General features: G+C 33.1%; 1 pseudogene; it reads left to right on the top strand.

The window, feature by feature from the left end:
• The first annotated feature begins 8,613 nt into the window (after positions 1-8,613).
• Positions 8,614-22,513, top strand: part of LOC113193231 (hsp90 co-chaperone Cdc37-like 1 pseudogene) — a 66,855-nt pseudogene continuing 52,955 nt past the window's right edge.

Raw genomic sequence — 22,513 nt, 5'->3', positions numbered from 1 at the left:
CCAGAATATGTATACTATTGATAGTGGGGCTGCTGAAAGAAAAAAAAAAGATAATTGAAGCATCTTTTAAGTAGATGGCATTCATTCTGCTAAACATCAGTTGCAGTGCAGCTCCTATCCATATAACTCAATAGTTAATTAATACAGCACACATGGCAATTATTTTTCCTTAAGTAGACTTTTACAAGTAAGTTTGAAATGAGAAAATGTTTTTATATTAACCTGCAGTAAGCAAGAACTGACTTTTAAAAACCCAGTAAGGGTTTAAATGATCACAGTTATATGTTTCTGTCAAATATTTTCTTAAGAGAAACATCTTCCTTTAGATGATTTTACTATTACAACAGTGAAAGGATATTATATTCATATTGTGCTTATACTACTTGTAACTGACAAAGAGGAAAGGAAGAGATAAGAATCCCTTGGATGTAGGGCTAGTTCTGAATTAATAACATTACTGTAACTCTGAACAATATGCAGCAAATGATCATCTTTTAATGATCGGCTACTAATTCCCCAGTAAATATACTTCACCCTATAATTGCTCTCTAATTTCTCCAAACAATTGAGGGTATACCATTTCTCCAAATTTAGTGTTAGACTTTGTCATGTCTTTTATTTTATTTTGATTTTGTTTATGGAGGGAAGATGAGATGGAGGCTACCAAACCTGTCATGGATGAGTTTTGCAACCCAGAATATATAGTCAAAGGGTCTATAAATCATAGCATGAAACAATTTGTCCATATTAATAAAAGAAAAGAAATAAGGTTAAGATAAGTAAATGGCAGAGAAATATGAAATAGAAATAAGAAAACACAGACATGAGCAAAATATATGTATAAGAAATTTAAGCTTTTCAAAATTTTGCATCTAATACTATAAAATATAAATAATGTAGTGGTCTCAGAATTGAGTAATTACTAAATTTCATGTCATTGTTTCATTGAGTTCGGGGAAAGTGATTAATTTTAACCCCTTCTTTCTCTGGTACATAACACATCATTCTTGTTTATGTTGATCACTGTGCAAGTCCAAGATATAATTCATTATGAGAAATGCACAGCTATACATATTCATGCCAGGACTATTAATGCATGTTTTTCTCAGTGCATTGCATGGAGACCTCCAGGCATTTTACTGGTGATATATAATTTTGACTATATAATACACACACACACACACACACACACACACCCATATTTGGTAATATATATTTTTATTTTTTTTCTTATAAGACAAGTAAACAATCCAAAAATACTTGTTCGATATTCCTATCCAGTTTAGCTTTATAAAGTTAGAGTATCATCTCTAAAACACTATTCTTTACATAGTGATTTTTTCTCTATGTTGAATTTTATCAATACTAGAATTTCATAAAAATCAGCATCATAACATTAAGAAACGCTTACTAAAGATTAAATAATTGTCACAGCGATACTTCTCTCACATGTACTCAAATAATCATAAAGTTGATGGTTTGTTTTCTTTTTTTTCATCCATGATTAATTTAGGTATGTCCTAGGTTGCTTTGAAAGGTGTTGTGCACCAGAAAATTGACAGAATCCTTGTCCTTCATATGTCTGAGTTGATTAGTATTATAGAGGGCCACACTTTTATTTGGAAAGCTTTTAAAATATAATTATATAGAATTCAATCATAATTTATATGTGTGTGAGAAAAAAATGTGTGTGTGTACATGAGTGTGTGTGTTCATTAGGAAATAATTTAGAATTAGTACATTTTCCAGATTTCTAAAATTAAACCTCTTTGGAAGACATTTATTAATTTAATCATTTTAATTGCAACAAACATTTGAATAGCATTTAAAAAGTGAAACACTAGAGCAGGATAAAACATAAGAACAGTCAGAGTAGTTAAGCTCTGTTCTTTAAAAGGATTTTCCTGTTGGGAAAGATCTCTTCCATTCTCTACATATGGAAGCTGATCTTTCCTCAAACTGAACTGGAGTCTTTATTAGATAACATGTGTTTACCTCACAGTGCAAAACGTTCCTAAGGAAACAGTTTCAACTGGTATTTATGGTAAATTATGAATAATTTCCCAAACTTAGTTGTGTTATCCCAGGATATTGATGCAATTTCTTAAGGAAATAAATGTAAAAAAAATGGAAATGCTCTTTTAAAAGACTGAGTAAAGAAAGGTGTGTGCTAAACAGATTTGTCTTAGCCCTAAACAGATTTGTGTCGACACCATGGTGCTAAAGGCTGTCCATGGACTGAAGGGAAATTAACTCTATGGGCTGGATTCATTACGATGATACTCATTTAATTGAGATATTTAAATAATTTTGTAAATTTAATAGGAAGAAGAAATCAGATGCCTTCTTAGGTAAGGACAAAAGGGAAATAATCATTTTTTTAAAAGAAAGTTCTCTAGTGATTCTTTTGGTATTATATAAGAATACCCTACATTTGGACTGCATTTTCCCATTGTTTCACAGATTATAGCACTCATTACTTGAGAGGTAAAATTCATTTCCTAATAATGATTGGCAAGGTTAATGTGATATTTATTTCTGTTTTATCCATTTCATTTTATGTAATTGACAAGTTTTGTGGATAATGCTGGCTATGTTCTCCAGGCTCTCTGTATGTTTCCGTATATTTATGTGCAATACATCTGTTGCAGTGCGCAGCTCTTCTCAGAATCATTTTCTGGTTTCAGCTCAGCAAAAGGGTGAAAGGAAAACAACTTAGAAACCAAAAATGAAATCACTGCCAGGCTGCAGCTCTGAATGAGATTTGGAGGCCCCTTCAGTTCTTTGAAGCAGCATGTGTCAAACTTGTGATGAATCAAAATTTTATATTCAGAATCTGAATCCTCTCAGCTGACACAGCTGAAGTCAAAGCCTTGAGGATACAGTGTAAGATTCCTATTTTGCATCGGATCACTGAATACTTTCATTGGAAATTCTTTTGCTCAAAATAATTGCCTCATTTTCAATTGAATGTTGGGGTGGAGACATTCAGGAGACCAGCATTCTTTTTTAGAATAAAGACAAAAAAAAAATGTGACATGACCTTTTTTCCTTCCACAAATTGCTTCTGAGAGCATATCTACCTGTCAGTTTGCCTACCCACTTTCCTGTGTCACCAGTCCTTACTGCTCAATCATTGAGGAAGATGTAAAACAAAGATCCATATGTATCCATTTTGTTAAATAAAATAATAGCTTTGTCAAAAAATGTTCTGCCTTAGGAGATTAAATGGGAGATTTTTCTTTCTGAAAGCTTACATTGAGAGATTGGGTACCTTCTTTTCTATTTTGCAAAATATCATCTATCACACTCAGGGGCGTCTATGGTCAACTTAACCCAGGATATGACAAATGTGACTGTGTTATAGCCTGGCCATCTTCCTCTCAGGTCCTTTTCCTTGGAATTTTTTTTTTTTCAAGTACATAATGAAATTGGAACTTCCCACATAAATTATAAAAAGATTTATAGAATTTCAATGTAGATTTATTATCATGTCTCTAATGTGTCCTAAAGTTTACAGTGATTTATATTTGTTGTTTGTGATTGGCGGATAAAAATTCTGTTTTAAAATTATTATGTTTCTTGACTAAAGATTTAAAGAAATTAATATACTTGGAAGTAAAATTTTATTTTAGTTTAAAATTATACTTAACTTCAATATAAGTATAAATGATAAATAATCTTATTCAATAATAAATAATAATATGTAAATAAATAATAATAAACCTGCTAATCTCTCTTTCTCTCTCTCTCTCTCTCTCACACACACACACACACACACACACACACACAGATACACACACACACACACACAATGTGAAATGCATGAATCTTATTCAATCTTTGTTGTTAATTCTAAACAAATTAAGTAATAATTTACAGTTAGGATTTTATGGTACTTGGATTTAAGAATCATTTGATCTATTGGCTCATCCAAATAATTGAAGGGAAAGAAGAGAGCATTTTGTATTCTTTTAAGGACAGTGAAACGAAGCTCTATAGTGGTTACTTAACCTGTATTAAAAGAAGTTAGTACCTGGTAGATTGAGTGGTCCAATCCACTGGCTTCTCGTTTTATAAAGTTGATAAACTACCTAGGGATAAAATGAGCTCTCCTTGCTCTAGGTATTTATGAAAACAACCAAATAGTTTTAATAAATATATTTATCTTAATTTCTTCCAACTGAAATAATTTATCCTTGTATGTAACAAAAACATTCAGTTATAACCAAGCATGAATATTGTTTGCCCCTAGAATTTACATGCTAAACCCATAACCTTTAATGGGTGATGGTGTTTGAAAGTGAGGCTTTGGGGAGCCAATAAGGTTTACAGGTTCTGGAGAATGGAACTCTAATGGTGAAATTAGTGTTGTAAGAAAAAGAAAAAACACTAGAGCTCTCTCCCTTTCCAAGATCTGTGGCCACAGAGAGAAGGCCTTTGCAAGCCAGGAAGGCAGCTTCCTCAGGGATCAAACCTGGACAGACTGTGGACTACTAGGCTTCAGAACCAAGAGACAATAATATCTACTGCTTCAGTTTCTCACCCTGACCCTAGTCTAAGGTGTTTTGTTATAGTAGCCTAAACAATCTAACACATCTAACAATTTAATCACATCTATTTATTTTAAAGAATGTAACCAGACTAGCATGTGGCTTAATTTGAACACCAAAAAATATCTTAATGAAGAACTTTAACAAACTTATGAAATGTCTATATGTTTGGGATTATTAAACAAAAAATTATTGGGGCAATTTAAAAATAGTGTATATAAAGGCATAGTTTCATAACTCTTAGTAATGAAATTTAGTACACAGATTCAATTTTTCAATTAAGTTACTGCTGATTACAAAGTACAACTGACAAAACAATACTTTTCAACTTTTATAAAACTTTGATACCTACATAATGTAAATATTATTATAATTTAGATGTTTTTATTATCTCATAATCTCCTAAATAAATAACCATATTGCTAATATACACATATGTTTAATTTAGTTTTATATTTTCTCTAGTGATTCTTACATTACATAAGGGGATTTATTCCTGTGAAAATAATTATATTAGAGGAAACCTAACATTTATTAAAGCAATAAACCTGTGAAAATCATCTCATTTATTTTATAAGAAAAAATACTTTAATAAATCAATTTTCCTTTGAACTTTAAATAATTCCATAGTGAGCAGTAATCTTAGAATTGGTCAAAGAAATAATGAGCAAATAATTAAATGTCAAAATCTGAGACTTAATAATTAAATGTTATTTTCTCCCCAAATGTTAAGAAGGCTCTTTAGATAAAATTTTCACAAAAAACAATTAGTCTGGGTCGTTTTGTTTTTTTTCAACATGAAAGATTAAATGAAGTACTTTTCAATTTTGTGGTTTTGTTAAAACACATACCACATTCTTAAAACACTAAAGAAATTATAGCAATGAACCCTTAGCTTTTGTTCTTATTAGAGTTCTATTTTGTGATTCTAGACATAGTTATAGACTTTGATTTCTTTATGAAAAGTTTTAAGGGGAAAAGCAGTGACTAACAACAATGCATCCAATGTCTTGGAACTTACATCACCCATATATTTTAAGATTACTCATTACTCCTGTAATCTTAAAATCTAAAGATTACATTAAATTTTTTTTGTCTTACATAGTAATGACATAATTGCAGCAAAATCATGAGAGGAAGGACAAGTTATATTGGGCATAATAAAAAATGACTTGGGATTAGCAATTAAAAACCAACAAACAATGCTAAACATGGTCATGCAAAGAAAAATAAAACTACTTCATATATTTAAAATTATTTACATTTTCTTTTTGCTAGAAATTACCATTTTTATAATTCTTTAAATAATAACAAGATTTAGATACTTTCCATTAATATTGAAAGTGAAATACAGATTACTTTTGGAAATGAATTTTAGAAATATGGCAATAATGTAATGCCTCTATTAAGATATTTATATCCTAGAAAAAGAACAATAGAGCTGTTAATTTATATTAGAATATTCTGAAACCTAGGAGCTAATTTAAACCATATGCCATGTTACTACTACCTTAGTAGTCAGAGACCATGGAAATGGGAATTATCACAAGTCATTATAAATTGAATGAAGGAATTCCCAAATTGAACACTTGGCCTCTAACAATGTTTAATTCATTAAAAATTATAACATTGATTACTGGTAACCTGACTAATATTAAATAATTTTATTTAAAATATATTGCTAATTTATATTTTGTCATATCACCCATAGTTATTTAAAATATTTGTATTGAATTATGCATCATAATCTGAAATTATTGTATTTTTGACTTTTGGACTTTTTGTTTACTATTTAACTTCATCCAAAAAATATAAATTATATCCTGCAGATTCCTTTTCATCAAGATCTTTTTGCATCTCTTGCACCTTGTACAAAGCCAGGCACATAATGGGTAGTCATACATTTTAATTAAATAATTAATAACCAAAATTATTATGTAAAGTTTCCTACTTATATTCTGGCTGAAAATTGAGTAAAATGGTTCAACTCTGTGTTTAGTGCAAGAGAATAATTTCACCAGAATTTTAATATTCTAGCTTCATTATAATCTGGACGTGAAATTTAGATATGGCAGATGACTTTGTAGATACCAATTTATGTATCTTGCCTTTATTTATTTCTCTTTTTCAAGAAAGACTTTGTTTTGTGTTCTCTTTTGGGGGGGAAGGTTGTAGGAGGACCGGGGGATTGAACTCAGGGGCAGTTAACCATGAGCCACATCCCCAGTCTGATTTTGTATTTTATTTAGAGACTGAGTTGCTTAGTGCTTTGCTTTTGCTGAGACTGTCTTACAATCCTCCTGCCTTGGCATTCCCAGCTGCCAGGATTACAGGCCAAAGACTACATTTGTTTCTCATGTTCAGGCAATTAATTAAGTCTGTAATTCCTTGCTTTGATGTGATTCACGGAAAGGAATTTGTGAAGCTTTCTGAGAGTGGAGGACTAAATAATAAATCTCTATTCCAGAAGAGGAACTGTGAGCATCACAGCATCCATGATAATATTACCGGTGATGACAAGTACCAACGCAAAACTTTTTGTTTCTAAACTTTTTTCCAACTTTTTGTTTCTAAAAAAAATAAAATCCAACGGAAGAAACTCATTTTGGGGTACAGATGAGTGAGGGGGAGAAAGAGGTTTATACCATGATATTGAAGCAAGAGCAAAGGCCGGTAGTTAGTGTAGATAGGTGATCCCATCTGGTTGGCTAGGGGAAATAAAAGCTGATTTGAGTCTGTGAAGATGGAGAATACCTCTGCGGGATTGCAATGCTAATACCTCCAGAGCCCTTCCTTCCCCTCTTCCACCCGTCACCAAGTTTACCTGCTTATAAGAAACTGTTCCCCCATAAAAGCAGTTAATGAAGCACCTCCCGGGCCGCCCTCCAGCTGCCCATTTGCTTCTTACCTTTTGGCTCATCCCCTGGCCACTGGTCCTGTACACAGGATGGGGAGAGGAAAGAGGCAAGATAGGGGAAAAGAGGGCAGGAGAACAAAGAAAATCTAAAATCTATAAAAGGCGCAGGACACTCCCACTTCTTTGGATACCAACTCTAGGTCCCTAACTTTCTTCTAGGAGAAGTCTGTTTCTATCCTTTAAATAAAACTTGCTTTCTACGCTCACCTGGGCAATTCTCAGGGATTCAACTTTCACGTCTTGGGTTGGTACTTGTCATCACCGGTAATATTATCATGGATGCTGTGATGCTCACAGTTCCTCTTCTGGAATAAGAGATTTATTATTTAGTCCTTCACTCTCAGAAAGCTTCACAAATTCCTTCAGTTAATGTGAAAACCTGGTCCCAGGCGGCCATTCTTCTATACCCTTTCCAAAGCTCCTTATAGGGTTTTATGGGGCTGTAGTTGAGATTGCTTAGTTTGTGTCCTTACCCATTTTTTTCTTCCATTCTCCTTCAGGGGAATTAATCCAAGCATAGTTTTTATTATGCTTCTTGTGTGCTAAACTCCATTTTAGACTCTGTTTCTTGGAAAACCTGGAAATGTTGGTGAAAGACTCAGAAAGAAGACACACATCTAGGATTTTGAACTGGATGTGGAACATAGAGATCTCTTGACCAAGGAAGCAGTGAAATGGTTAAAGCTTCTCTACCCATGATGAACTGGGGATGGTATAAAAGGTGGGAGTGCACAAACTGTAATGCATCAGGCCTTGGAGGACTGTAGTGAAAATAACAACATTAAGCACAGTAGACTTGCTAAACTTTATTGCTTTGAGAAAAGATAACAAAACACTTGAGAGTGATTAATTGGCAACTAGTGGTAACAGTTAAGATTGAAAACTTAAAGGTCTCCTTGGTATTGTACAAGGATCTCATCCCCTATAATGAGAGGGCAGAGAAGGAGGAAGACCAACCAGGCCCAATGCTTAATTGAAAGAATAGCTGACCTTTAAACAAGGTTATGGGATTCAATACCCAGTAGGAGCCCTGGGAAAGGCAGACACATTAGTGGGAAGGGTACTAAAAGTGTGTGGAAGTCATGACCCACACTGTCTGGTAGGCAGTATAACGACGACCCCAAATCTTCCAATCCCGCAAACATGTCACGTGTTAAGGTAAGTAGAAAAGGGTAAGGAAGGTAACACATATTATTACAATTTCTAATTTATTCATCCTTAAATTGGGAGATTTTCTTAATTGTTCTGGTAGGAAAAAATGTAAAAACAAGATACCTTAAAATTGGAGGAGGAAAAAACTAGATAGAGGGCAACATAAGAAAAACTTGGGCAATGTCCTTGCTGCCTTTGAGGATGAAGGAAATGGCACAAGAGTCACAAAGATGAAAATGAAAAACAGATTCTCCTCTAGAGCCCTCAGGAGGAACACAACCTTGCCAAAACCTTGCCCATTCAGATTCCTTTCAGACTCCTGACTTACAGAACTGTTAAGACGATAAATTTACATTGCTTGAAGCCACTAAATTTGGGGTCATTTTTTTTTAATAGCAGCAGTAGAAAACTAATATATTTACTGAGGTAGAAATGCCAAAGATGCTGTGGCAGATGGTAGAAGAAAGAATTAAATGACTGAAAGCAATAATTTACTCACAGTGATATACTATGTAGGGTAAAAAGAAAAAAAAAAACATGAAAACATGCTTAATAGAGGGCTTAAAGAAAACACATTTCCCAAGTCAAAAAGAAGTATGTGGATGAGGAACAGGCAGTATCACTTGGAGTTAAATTCTCTTTTTAGGGCTAGCTTCTTATCAACAAAAACAATGCCAAGAAAACACCAGGCTCTGGAAGACCAAAGGTTAAGTGTCAATGCTCAGGAAAAAATGAGGTTGTATGGTTAGAAACCAGACAGACTCAATTATTTCAATGAAAAACAACATCATAGTGGCACCCATAGGACCCTAATATGCAGAGTTACAGAGTTTGTTAATGGAATACATTCTTTCTAAGTGCAATATACTTGAGCAGGCAGTGAGGTTCCTCTTCATATTGTATGATCAGAGAAATCAAAAAAGAAAGAAGTCAAGCAATCAATTAACCATCAATCAGCAGGTGACTATCAGGGAAGGCACTTAAAATGATAGACATATTTCCTTGGACAGTTTCCAGAGCTGAGCCAATTTTGGGACCCAAAATACATTAACTTAAGGAGTAATCAGAAATTTAGGAGGAAGGACCACAAACTCCACAGTAAGTATGAACAGTGATTATTCCTAGTTCTTTCTCCCCAAAAGATAGATGATCATTTTACTTAGATAATTATATGCTGGGAAAAAGAACATAAGGAAATATTTTCAAAACTTTTGGATGAGGGCCTGAACTGACAATGATACTAGGAGCCTCAGCCTGTGATTGTGAGCTGTTAGTGAGAATGGGCTTGTAGATAAAGTTTGGACAGGTTCAGCTCACAATGGATCCAGAGGTTCTAAGGCCACATCCACTGATCATTTTCCCAGGTGCTGAATGTATAATTGAAACTAACATACCCAATATAGGCACATTTGCCACATTTGCTATCTGTGCTATATAGGTTAGGTTGGCAGATACCAGTGTGTGGAAGGTCAAGTGGAAGATTTTAAGATAGTAAACATAAATATATTGCATATCATGAGGGGTGGCAGAATAAGTGCTATTCCTAAATATCAAAGCTCTGAAGTGCAGGTGGAGTATTCTAATTTTATCTTGACCAGCCTGGCCTTAAAGCCAGCTGAACTTGAGGATGACAAAGGATTCCTGAAATCTCCAACAAATAGAAGACTGAAATGTAGCTGCTGTGCCAGATGATGAATAATTGATAGAGAAGATTAATGCAAACTTATATAAAGGATATTGAAGCATTGATTGGTAAATCTGTTTCTATTATCATGTCCAAAAACAAGGAAACTGTATCTGCTTAGATTAGAAACAGTTTATATATTCACTTGAAAAGATCAGTAGTATAGTTTTATGCCCTTCCCCTTAGGGCTATGATAACACTGCTTCTTTCTGCTATAAGATAATATAAGAGACTTGGAACAACTAGACATCCCATAGAATATCACATGGGTCAGTATATCCATGGCCTTAAACTAAAAATACCAGATGAAAAATATTGCCTAGAATATTAATAGCCTTTGTGGAAGGATGCCTTTGAATGGGAAATAAATCACAGGATCATTTAGAGTCTTATGGCATCAGTATTAAGTTTAGAATCCAATGGACTAGAGCATGCTATGATGTCACATATAAAGTAAAGGCTGTTCTATTTACATTTCTCCTCCCAAACAAGGAGAAGTCACACAATACCTAGAACTGCTTTCTGAGTTCTAGAAGCAGCATACACCATGCCAGTAAGGCACTCTTGATTCACTGAATGCCTAGCTTTGAATAGATCCTAGAGCAAGAACAGGTTGGATAGCATGTCTAGACTATGCTACAAAAGACATTACTTCTTTGGGCAAAATGATCCCATCAGATCCTACGGTATTAGTGGACAAATGAAGGAATTGCATTGATGTCCATTAGAATCCTGGAATACAGTCATGTCATGTGTATCAGAGAATTATACAACTTTCAGAAAACTACTACTATTCTTCAATCTTCTTCTTCTTCTTCTTCTAGATGTTGGTAAACATGATGAACCTAAATGTGGTACACCAAGTTACCATGAGGATAAACTACGTGTCTTGAACTGGTTACTGCTGTATCCACCAAGTTGTAGCTCATTCAGGTATAGCAATATTTTAAGGATCCAATATAAAATCAATAGATCCCATTGTTAGGGCAAGCTTCTTAGCTAAGGCTTCCAGCCAGCTGTTTTTAATTTGTAGCCATGGCTGGGAACCAACTATGTTAAGGTTAGTCAAGGCCAGAAACACTCTGATTCTATGTATACACTCAAAGTCATAAACATTAACTTGTCAGCATGTGCCCTATCCCCCATTGTGCTTATGTAATCTGTTGGTAGTGTGCCTTCTTTATTTGACCTGCATATAAAAAGGGCTTATGGGAAAGACTCAGGATGAAACCGGCTAATGGAGACAAAAATGTGGGCAAAATGAGGATTAAAATGGGATTGAGTGGGAGCTGAAGCTGGAGACTGGAGGTTGTGACCACCACTGAATAAAGCATGTTTATTATCCTAACTGACCTGGCTTCTTCTTCCAGCCATGGAACCCACATGAATTTTTTGGATCAGAGCCCCCACATGATACCCACATATAACCCAAATAGCACCAAAGACCATAAGAAAGATGCAAGCACAGATGGCTCAGAATATATGTGTCAGTTACCAGGGTTGCACCTGCAAGTCAACAGTCAATTTCTTTGAGTCTCACGTTTGTACCACATGGAGGTTCCCTGATAGCCAGCTAATGTAGAGGAAAGAATTCAGAGCATGGTTCATGAAGGTGTTGGTTTGAAACACTGTGCAAGAGGAAATCTTCCTGGTGGAAAGAAATTTGAGTGTTGACTGGTCATCCACTTTGGAGAAGAAGAATCTGAATTTAGAGTATATGTGCAGCCATAATTGGTAGAGAATATCTTTCTGAGTTGTCAAGGCATAGAAACAGAGTTTGCAAGATTGGAGGAGACAAGGAGATATGGTGTACAGACATTTGCCAGTTTTTTTTTAATATGACTAGGTTTTTATTTCTTGTTTACAATAATTCACAATTTAAGAAGGATAGAAGAAGATGATACTTTAATTAAAATAAATTATGAGTTATATTTGAGTTAATCTAATAAAAAAGGAAGATTTTAAGTCTGATTTGGAGAAAGAGTAATTGTTTGGAGGAGAGAAGACATGGAAGATGATAAATGCTTTATCTGATTTTAGCTACTGAACCATGAGTATCTAGGTTGGTCTAGCATAGAAAAGATTCTAGCGTATAGTTGCTAAAATCCTTGTTGACGAGTATGAACACAGGACATACATTGCCAAGCATAAGTATATAGAATAAAATTTTGTAAAATTATAAAAAAATATTTTGCAAATATTCAGTCATGCTCATCATGCTGCCTAACTGGAAATGTGTAATTGAGTAGTCTAAAAGATGTTAAAGTTACTAAATAGCAGCAAAATTCAATTTCTTAAATTTCTATTAGAAAATTTATTAGTGATGGTTTTTACCTCAATTTTTTGTGTGTAATTAAATTTTCATTTTATCTAAATGCATCTAAGTTTACTGTTGGCTATTTAGTAAGTGTCAATAAAAGCTAGTTGTTTAGTTAACTTAATGATTAAATTGTTGCAAATGATTTTTCATTTCTACAGAAGAAAAAGGATATGTGCCTCATTGTTTATTTTCTATATTTGCCAATACATAGCAATATACTTTCTCTCAGCAGGGAAAAGATGTATCAAGTACCTGTCATTATTTAAAGATTAAGAGAAAATTTTTTCCATGGATTAGCAATTTCTATAAAGTCAACATTAATCATAACTTTTTTAACTTTAAAATATGTTTATTGCTTATTGCCTCTGGCATGTTTGAGTGTTAGAACTATTAATTATATACACTGAGTCAAGATATGAAAGACATAAGAGAATTAAATAAATAGAAAGGGAAAAATCTAAACCCTTCCCCCTTGTGCTAATATATGCTTTTTCTTTAGCAAATGTCTAGATGTGTTGGCTGGAATGAGGGTTGGGGGATCTTCATTAATACCTACATCTGTTGTGGCAGAGCTATATTAAAAATATTTTTTTTAACTTTAGAAAATAGGGATTCATGTCATAACTGAAAGACTTTCCTTTTGAAAGACTCATTTGCACGATATTTTTATCTTCCCTATTAAATACACATATTTATATTCAAATGCAGATATTCTTCTTATGATGATTTGACTTAATCATTTTTCCACTCTATGGTAGTAAGAAAATCATACTTCAACTTTTGAATTTGGTCTTTTCCTGGGTATGGGTATGTGATAGATACTCTGTCTTTTGCTGAGTAGCAGCAGGAAGCTGTAGCTCTCACTCTGGAAGGTGACCATAAGCCAAACTATGCATACTATACAGTCTACTGTGCTAAGCTAAGATGTGTGGTATATTGGATAAAGTATACTAGACTTATGATAATTTAAATTTAGGACTGTTTTTTAGGGACAGATCTGATCATTGAAGGTCATCTATATAAATATATGTACATAACACAGTTTAAAATATGGATTTACACAGTTACACTGAGAAAATAAATGATAGAGTATATGTTTAAAACATCAATTCAGTTTGTATGAGTCCAAATAACAAAGACTTTTGAAGATGAGTTTCTTTATTCTACTAAGACAAAAACATTGTTTTTTCAAATATTCACTTCCTTACTGAAAAGCCTCATAAAATTACAAAAACAAAAATTTAGGAAGGTTTTAAGCCGATTCATGCAGTAGGGAATGAATCAGCTTTGGGTAGTATGTTAAGATTTTATAATTATAATCCTGTAACAAGAATAAAAGACCACCTGATTTAAAATTATTCTTAGGCTTTTGTATAAGATCTAGGTCTAAGAGTTCTAATAAAATTATCACAGGCAGGTACAAACTCAAAATATCATAAATGTTAGTAGTTATCAAATTCTTAAAGCATATTCTGCTAAAGCAATTCTTAAGCAGTAAATAAATTCTTTCATATATAATAAGATATTTTGTTGGAGATTCAAATGCAGCCTATGAGAGAGAAAAAGGAGAAATTATTTTCATTCCCGATGATTCAGCAGCTCCTCTTAAAGGAGCCAGCATGTCTGAGAGTTTGTTTCTACTGCAGCCTCCTTTGGCAACAAACTTATCTGACAACATTTCTAAGAAGTCAGCTCTTTCAGTCCATGCAGTTGTTCAAAAGCTAGCCATTCTCAGCATCCAGGACTGTATGAAAGATGAATCATTAGCATTTCTTCATCTATAATGAGAATATATTTGTTTTATTTTTAAATCAGTTTAAAATTCATATTCATTCGAGGAAATGTTGTTTAGAATGTTTGAGAATTATGTGACATTGAAACTTAGATTTGAAAAGATGTTAACCATCTTGTGAGTGTTTGAGAGGCCAAATGACTTTGCTCTGAAGGTAGAACACAAAGACGAATTTCAGCCTTTTTTTTTTTTTATCTTGAAGAATATAGGGGTAAATGTCAAATATCTAGCAATTGTTGATATGCAAGATGCCTGAAATGAGGTGATGGGGTGGTGGCACAAGGATTTCACTGTATGGCTTGGAAAACAATCATTGCTCCAAATGGTGCATTCTCCAAGACAAAAAAACTCCCTGAGTTGACAGGGGATGAGGAAAGACTCCAGAAGTCAGTCAGAGGAGGAATGAAGCTGGTCCCAAAGGAGGGAAACTGGTGTTCACTCCTAGGTAGCAAACATGGAAAAATGCTCTCTGAAACACTAAGAATCTTACAAAGGGAACCAGCATTTTCTACTTGAAATTGATTCAGGTTAGCTTCCTAGAAAGATGAGTCTTACTTATAAAACAGAAGTTTCTGTGGAAGAAGGAAACATGAAACTATGTTTAAGAAAGCAAGCCAGACAGGAAGCAGCTCAATCTTGAGTTATCTTAGTCTGATCTATCATCAATAAATACCTTCACTCTTATATCATTATATAACTTTAATCAAAAATACTTACCATTGTTATGTACTGATTGCCATAGTGATTGCTTTGGACCTGGTGGATAATAAAATATATGCCCTTTCCTTTGGCATCTTATTTTCTACTGAGGGGCAAAATTTAACAAATATATAAACAAGATGGTTCCATAATGTGCCAAGTTCTGTGAACAGAGTAAATAGAAGTTAATAATGATCTTTGAGGAATAAAACTAGCCAATGGCAAGACTGAGAGGAGAACATCTAAAGAAGACAAAAAGAAAAAAAAAAAAAGAATGTCAAAATCATAAGGTATGAAATTGCTTAGCTACAGAAAGAACCTGGAGAGGTCAACGTGGCTGGAGTACTGTTGGCCAATGGATACTGTTCTTAGGTACAGGTAGAAAGATTAGCAGAGACCAGAGGGAAGAGGACCTTATACTACCTGGTAATAAGTTTATATTTAACTTGAAGAGCAGTGGAGAAACCACTGAAGGCTTTTTTTTTTTAAGGAACTTGACAATTTTATACTTTTAGAATGATTTAGTCCTTGTGAGAAAAATGAATTTTGGGTAATGGAGCTTCTAGGCTCCATTAAACCAATTGGGACTAATTAGGAGGTGTGCACAATGATCCACATGATATTTCACAGAGATTAGTGCCTGGAAGTATAAGTGGAAGGAACTTGGGATGTTTAGAGAAAAAAAAAAAAAAAACTGGTGCATCTGATGAATTGCACAGACAACAGAAAAGAAAGACTCATGCAGTATTTAATTTCAAAAGAGCAGGTTTTCTTTGGAATTAAGATTCCTACTTTAGAATTTTGTGGTTTAAAATTATGATTAATAAATTAAGTATTGTTGTTAAATTACATGTACCTATAAGAACTATCCACAGAATCATGCATTTGTGTTTATGTTAATTCTATTTTATTCTTCCTTAATTTCTTAATAAATTTCATTTTGAAAATTATACTCTATTGATCCATAAGAAAAAATAAAGGCAATGAAAAGAAGATATTGTTCCATATTTAGAATTGCCAAATAAGAATGTTAGAGTACCTCTAGAGAGTAGTAATTACAGGTGCAACATTATCTTGATGTATGTTGGGGAAGACATGATATATTTTACAGTGCATTTCCTAAAGTTGTGCAATTACAGAAGTACAATTTCAGAGTTACTGAGCTTGTTAATTTACCTCCTTTCTAAGCAACAATCATGCTGCTATTAATGTTTATTTGCTATTATCACATTCTGAACATAAAGAAATAATCGCACCCCCTATTCCCTTACTGTACTAGTTTTGTTCTCTTAAGATGCCATCCAACATATTTTATTTCCTTATTCTACTAAATTGTAACCTCGTTGAGATGGTGATGGCTTCTTATATTTCTTTGTACATTTTCCAGTAGCTCAGACACATTCCAGTAAACATTGATTAGTGGATAGGTAAATGATTGAATAAATGAATGAATGGGGGCAACAGTAGGCTATACTTAATAGGGCTGTATTTCAAAGCCCTTGCTTCTCTGCATACTGCTCATTTGGCAACATGGAATTTATATTGGGTAAGAACAAGGATAAAATATGAGAGTATTAAACATTCCTATGGAGGAGATAACTGGATCTTTCCTAAGTTTAGTTTCTGTTACTCTTTCACTGCAATACTTATAAAAAGTTATCAAAGTATAAGACAGGGACTGCATATTTCTGGTACACATATATCATGTGTGAGTTTCATTTCTAATAAAACAGGATGAAGATAGTTTAATTTATTATAAAACCCCTAACTAATCATGGACCTGAATCCACATTGTCAGTCTAGCATATGTTTTTCATTTTAGGCAAAAAAAAAAAAAAAAGAAGAAGAAGAAGAAGAAGAAGCATGAGAAGTCAAATTCGAATCAATAAGAAGCATTGTAAGCATGAAATTAGAACAAGGGAAATGAGTTCTTCGGTTCAACAAATAAAAAACATAAAACTAAGATTGAATGATATAATAAAGATCCATATATACATGTAACTGGTATTTTAAAAGTGAGATCACTGAGGTAGAGAAAATTTTAATCTAAAAGGGCCTTGACTGTTTCTTGTAATATTTAACTTTTAATCTTCATGTATTGTACTTTTTACTCCAAACCCAACCACCACAATCCATTTCTTAAATGCAAAGCTTCTTGTTTTAGTCCCCTACATCATTGAAAGAAGTGAGCACTTTCCAGAACACAAGTGGAAAACAAGGTAATACAATCTCGAATATTGAGAGGGACAAATGTCGGAACATATTGATTTCTCTCCATATTATTACACAGGATAGATATATCTTTGAAGTATTTTAACTAGATCATTTATATTGACTTCTTTTCTGTGGCACCTGTAATATACCAGTATTGTGCCAGTTCATAGGAATAAAAACACAAATAAAATTAGGTGGAGTAGATGTGTAAACAAATTGAAATACAAAGTGTAAGAAGAGATAGATGTGAACACGATTCAAGGTGCATCTTGGAAGTAGTGATTAATAATGGAAATATTTGAAAGTCAAGTTGTTGGTTTTCCAAATGAAGTTTTATACTCAACTAAATAAAGAAATATAGAGATTTAGTTGATGAATTACTGTGAAAACTTTCTAAAATCTGGAAGAGCCCATCCAATGATATTAAGGATGAATAAATCAGCAGGATGTGTTCAGGATCAATATGTAACTGTTATAACATAATTCTGGGAATTTTCCTCATATATATTGTTTTCTAACAACAGAATTTTGAAAAAATGTGTTTATTTACTGTTCATCTAAAAATTTTTGATCTTTGATTGAGTTTCCAAGTTCAGTTATTCTGTATGGACCTATCTGTACTAGACTGAAAACACAGATTATAATTATTTATTAACATGTACATGTAATTTCCAAGCTGAGAGGGCCTTAGAGGCAGCCACAGATTGAATCATTTTTGAAACCTGGCACCTAGAGAAATGTATAAAAATATTCAGAGTAAATTTATTGCATATCTGATGGACTGAATTGAATTGAAATGTATGGAAAGAAGAACAGTTATTTTAAAATACAAAATTTATGTTGGTGACTTGAGAAATAACTTGTAAAATCCACATCTGGAGTTTCTTAAATGTTATATAACAATACATATTTTAACAAATACTTAAATCAAAGTAACATTTTTGTCTTTCATAATACACAACTGAAATTAAATATGAGCTACAGCATGTCCATCCAGACTCTGAAAATATGTAACATAAAAATGGAAAATAATGGAAATGAATCTCTCCCCACCTTAAAAAGTTGTTACTGCCATTGTCCAAAATTGCAGTTAATTTAAAAGAGAAACTACTTTAAAAATGAACATATTAATGTGAATTAAGTTTTAAATGCTAATAGTTTCATCTTTCTTTCCTATCATCAATAAGGTTCTGAATTTGATCAGATGAATAAAATCTGCAAGGAAAATGGAGGTGCTAGTTTCAAAGCAGAGTTTATAAAGCAGAAAGTCCTTGTGGGTTGGAGATGAAAGGATAACATGAGTTCATTATGATGGATTCTTCCACAAATACACAAACCTAACAGATATCACCAAAGAGGGTGACCCTAGTGTGAATTTTTAAGATGACATAATAGGATAAAATTTGAAGGTCACAGATCAACTACTTAGAAACTCAATAAAAGTAACTTTACTATTTGAGATTAGCAAGTTTAGAAATCCTTTATTATATTACAAATGATAAATCACATGTCCTTTGGTCTCAGACATTTTTATTTCTATTCCAACATTTTATATTTTATCAGTATAATTTGATTAATAAAAGTATCATTTTTATTTATCAGCAATCTTACAGTTTGAACAAATAAATACAACCAAGTCCTTATTTTGTTGTTTATTATTGAGAGAAAGAAATCAAATGGGCTGATATTAACAATAAGTGAATCTGGGTAAAGGGCATACAGGTGTTCTTGGTATTACTATTCTTTTTCATTCAACTTTTCTGTAAGTTTGTCAGTCTCCTAATAATAAGTTTTAAAAAATGAAAAAAGAATGTACAAAACAATGCAGCATTTTGGGGTCAGTTATGACATTGTCTGATTTGAATAAGGATAATGAGGAATCTGAAGTAAAATAGATACTTTGCACTAAAATAAAGAAAAACAAACAAAAAAAGTCTTTTTAATTTCTATTTTGTTCAAATAGCTTTCGTCTACTCCAAGGAAGCAAAAGTGCTGCCACTCGGGAGCCCCATTTATTTGTCAGTTGATTTTCCTGATCATTTGCACATCTACTGGTCAGTCGCAGGGCAAGTTCAAGAGAGAAATGGGATAACTGGGATTAAAGCTGAGTGGTAGAGCACTTGCCCAGCATGTGTCAGGCACTGGATTTGATCCTCAGCACCACAAAATAAAATAAAATAAAGGTATTCAGAAAAAAAGAAAGAAATGGGAAGGATAAAAGAGTTAGACATGTGTGAATTTTTTTAAGCTGTTTAGATTTCTTCTTTAAGTTCTTAATTATCCCATTATATATTCTAAGTTTTTATTTCCCCTAAATTGAGCCTTTAAAATTACTATTATAAAAGAGTATTGTTAGACTTATTAGACTTATTAGACTTATCTGCACCTACTTTTCTTTGCTACACACAAATGAAAGTAAGAAAGAAGGTGATGCAGTGTATTAAAACGTAACAATATAATGACTGCCCCAGATAAGTAGGAACAAATAGGTCCCTGATGGAGGCAATAATATATTTGCCATCTAATAGGGAGCTTTGTCAAACGTTTAACACCATGAATTCATATGTGCAGCATTTAAATAGGTCTTTAATAGATTAAGAGAGAATCAGAGGACCTCATGACAACCCAAGAGACCACTTATGAGCTTGACAGAAGTGACTACATGGAGAAGGACTCCAGAGTAGCATTGCACATTAGGAGAAACAAACACAACATAATACACATGGACCACGGACTAACCCACTTTTCCCCTGAACAAGTTAATTCAGGATTCTTATTAATCTCAAATTAGGGAACTCCATGTTTTAAGAGAATAGAAAATAAGATATTTGTAAGAAAATGAAGACAAACCTTCCTTTATAGTGTTTGAAAACAAAATAAAGAAAAGGATAGCTAATGATTTGAAGGACCTAACATTAAAAAAACAACAACAACAGCAACAACTATATTATTTGCTGCTTTGAACTCTTTATACTTGGGAAAATGTTAATATTATGAAGATGTGATTGTGAAAAAGTGAAACAAATAAAAATAATAAAAATATCTCCCAATTTTTAAAAGAATAAAGGTGAGATGCTTTGTTTATTTGTAAAATTCTAAGGTAGATTTTGTGGGTTCCAATGCACAGTTTAAAGTTAAGTCCCTGTAGTATGATACATCAATTCTTCTTGTTTAAAATAAAACTGAAGCTATTATAAGCATTCATAGCCACATCTTTCAAAAAATCTACTGTTTGCATACATCAAGCAATGATATTTAAAGGTGATATTAGATTTCTTTAGAATTGCAACATCCAAAATTAATTAGCTTCTGCATTTGTATTATAACCCTTGCACAGCTTTATTTACTTACCATATTAATATATATAACAAATATATACGTGCATTTTTGTGTGCAACCAGTGTGTGTGTATATATACACGTATATATGCCCACTTTTTATATATACACACTTGTTGCAAAAGATTGTAACTTGCTACCCCATTGATCACTAATTATTATTTAAGTAGTCTGACTGTCTAAGAATATGTTTTCCTCCCCCTTCTGTGTGTGCCTTTCCTGAGAACTAAGGAGTGATTTGTATGTATTTCAACTAAATTTTATTACTAATCCTCTGCATTTGTTTTAGCTTTTTATCATTAAATATTTGTGAAATATTTATTAGTGCCAGCATTCATAAAGTTTTGAGAGAAAAGTGGGATAAAACTATCTGACTTTGTGATTAAATAGGAGGGAATAACAGTAATTAATTAAATAAAGTCACATAGATGTTGAAACGAAAGGTAAACATGAGTTAAAATGCTAGTATGCCTGTTGACTACAAAAAAAAATAGCAATTAAACCTATCTGGATATTTTATAAAGGCAGAACAATTACCTGAATGATTTCTGGAGGCCAATTTATATTGTGATAACCAGATAAAAGGAAAAGCTAAAAGGTAATCATAATAAAGCAAATGGAAGTTTTAAAACAAGGTGGGTGGACTGACTGGAAAATGGAGATGATTTCCAGGTAACCAGTGTATATGATGCATGTTTGAAATTTTGCACTTGAGAAGGGCAAAATCAAACACACAAGATGTCTGAGTCCATTTTTGTGCTATTATAACAGAATGTCATAGACTGAGTAGCTTTCCAGCAATAGAAGCTTATTAGAATCATAGCTTATTAACTTTCTGTATTTTGAGAAGGTCAAAATGAAGGTCCCAGAGTGTTGTGAGAGCCCTCTTGCTGTGCTACCTATGGTGAAAGGTAGTGGGCAACAGAACATGTGTGAGACAGCCAGAGAGGAAGGGTAGCACTCACCCTTTATCAGAAACCCACTCCAGTGAAAATAACCCACTCCTGAGATAACAATACGAATGAGTTCCTGATCCAGTCACCAATTTAAAATCTTATGTCGCAATGCTGTTTCATTGGGAATTAAGTTATGAACTTTAAGGGACACATTCAGACTGTGGCAAAAGGTGTGTGTCATCTAACTAAAGAGTTTTCCTTGGAAAACTCCAGTTTTTTGAGCAGAATGGCTCCTTCTTTCTGGGTTTGGAGTGTCATAGAGAATCCATTCCAAAGCTAAGAAATGGCAAGAACTGATGATGTGAAGACATAAAAATGCTGTGGAAATTATTGAGTATTTATATTGAAGTAAATCCAAAATATTACAAAGAATTAAGTACAAAGAAGTCAAATGAAGAGCTAATAAATTTCAATTTTGTACATATTGAATATATGATATTGTCTGAATACATAAGGTTGCATGTTCATCCCAGCCTGACATATGGGTTTGAAATTCAGTAAGTCAGAGCTACTGTTCAGGACTGATGCATAAACATGTTATCTGAAATTATGGGAGCAAATTAATCCTTGGAGAGAGCACAGAAAGAAAACAGGAAAATATTTAGTGCATAATGTTGAGTAAAAAGAATCTTAAGGTTGGCAAGATGAAGAGAATGGTGTGGGATTGAGAATCCATCAATCAGATCCCTAAGGATAAAAAAGTAGGATACAGACTCCATGGAACAAACAGTTCAAAGATGGTAAGAGGCTGACCAGTTTTGTGAGATTTTAGCAGTTGAAGGAATAAAGGAAACAAGATAACTCATAAGGAGATCACAGACTAAGGAAAATTATTTTAGAATGAAAAAGGCATGAAAATCAAGGCTTAAAAATCAAACAAAACTTGTT

This window comes from Urocitellus parryii, chromosome 2, assembly GCF_045843805.1.
Source record: "Urocitellus parryii isolate mUroPar1 chromosome 2, mUroPar1.hap1, whole genome shotgun sequence".
In the NCBI taxonomy this organism is placed as follows: Eukaryota; Metazoa; Chordata; class Mammalia; order Rodentia; family Sciuridae; genus Urocitellus; species Urocitellus parryii.
Note: the sequence above shows the minus strand (reverse complement) of the source record. Positions and strands in the feature narration are given on the sequence as shown.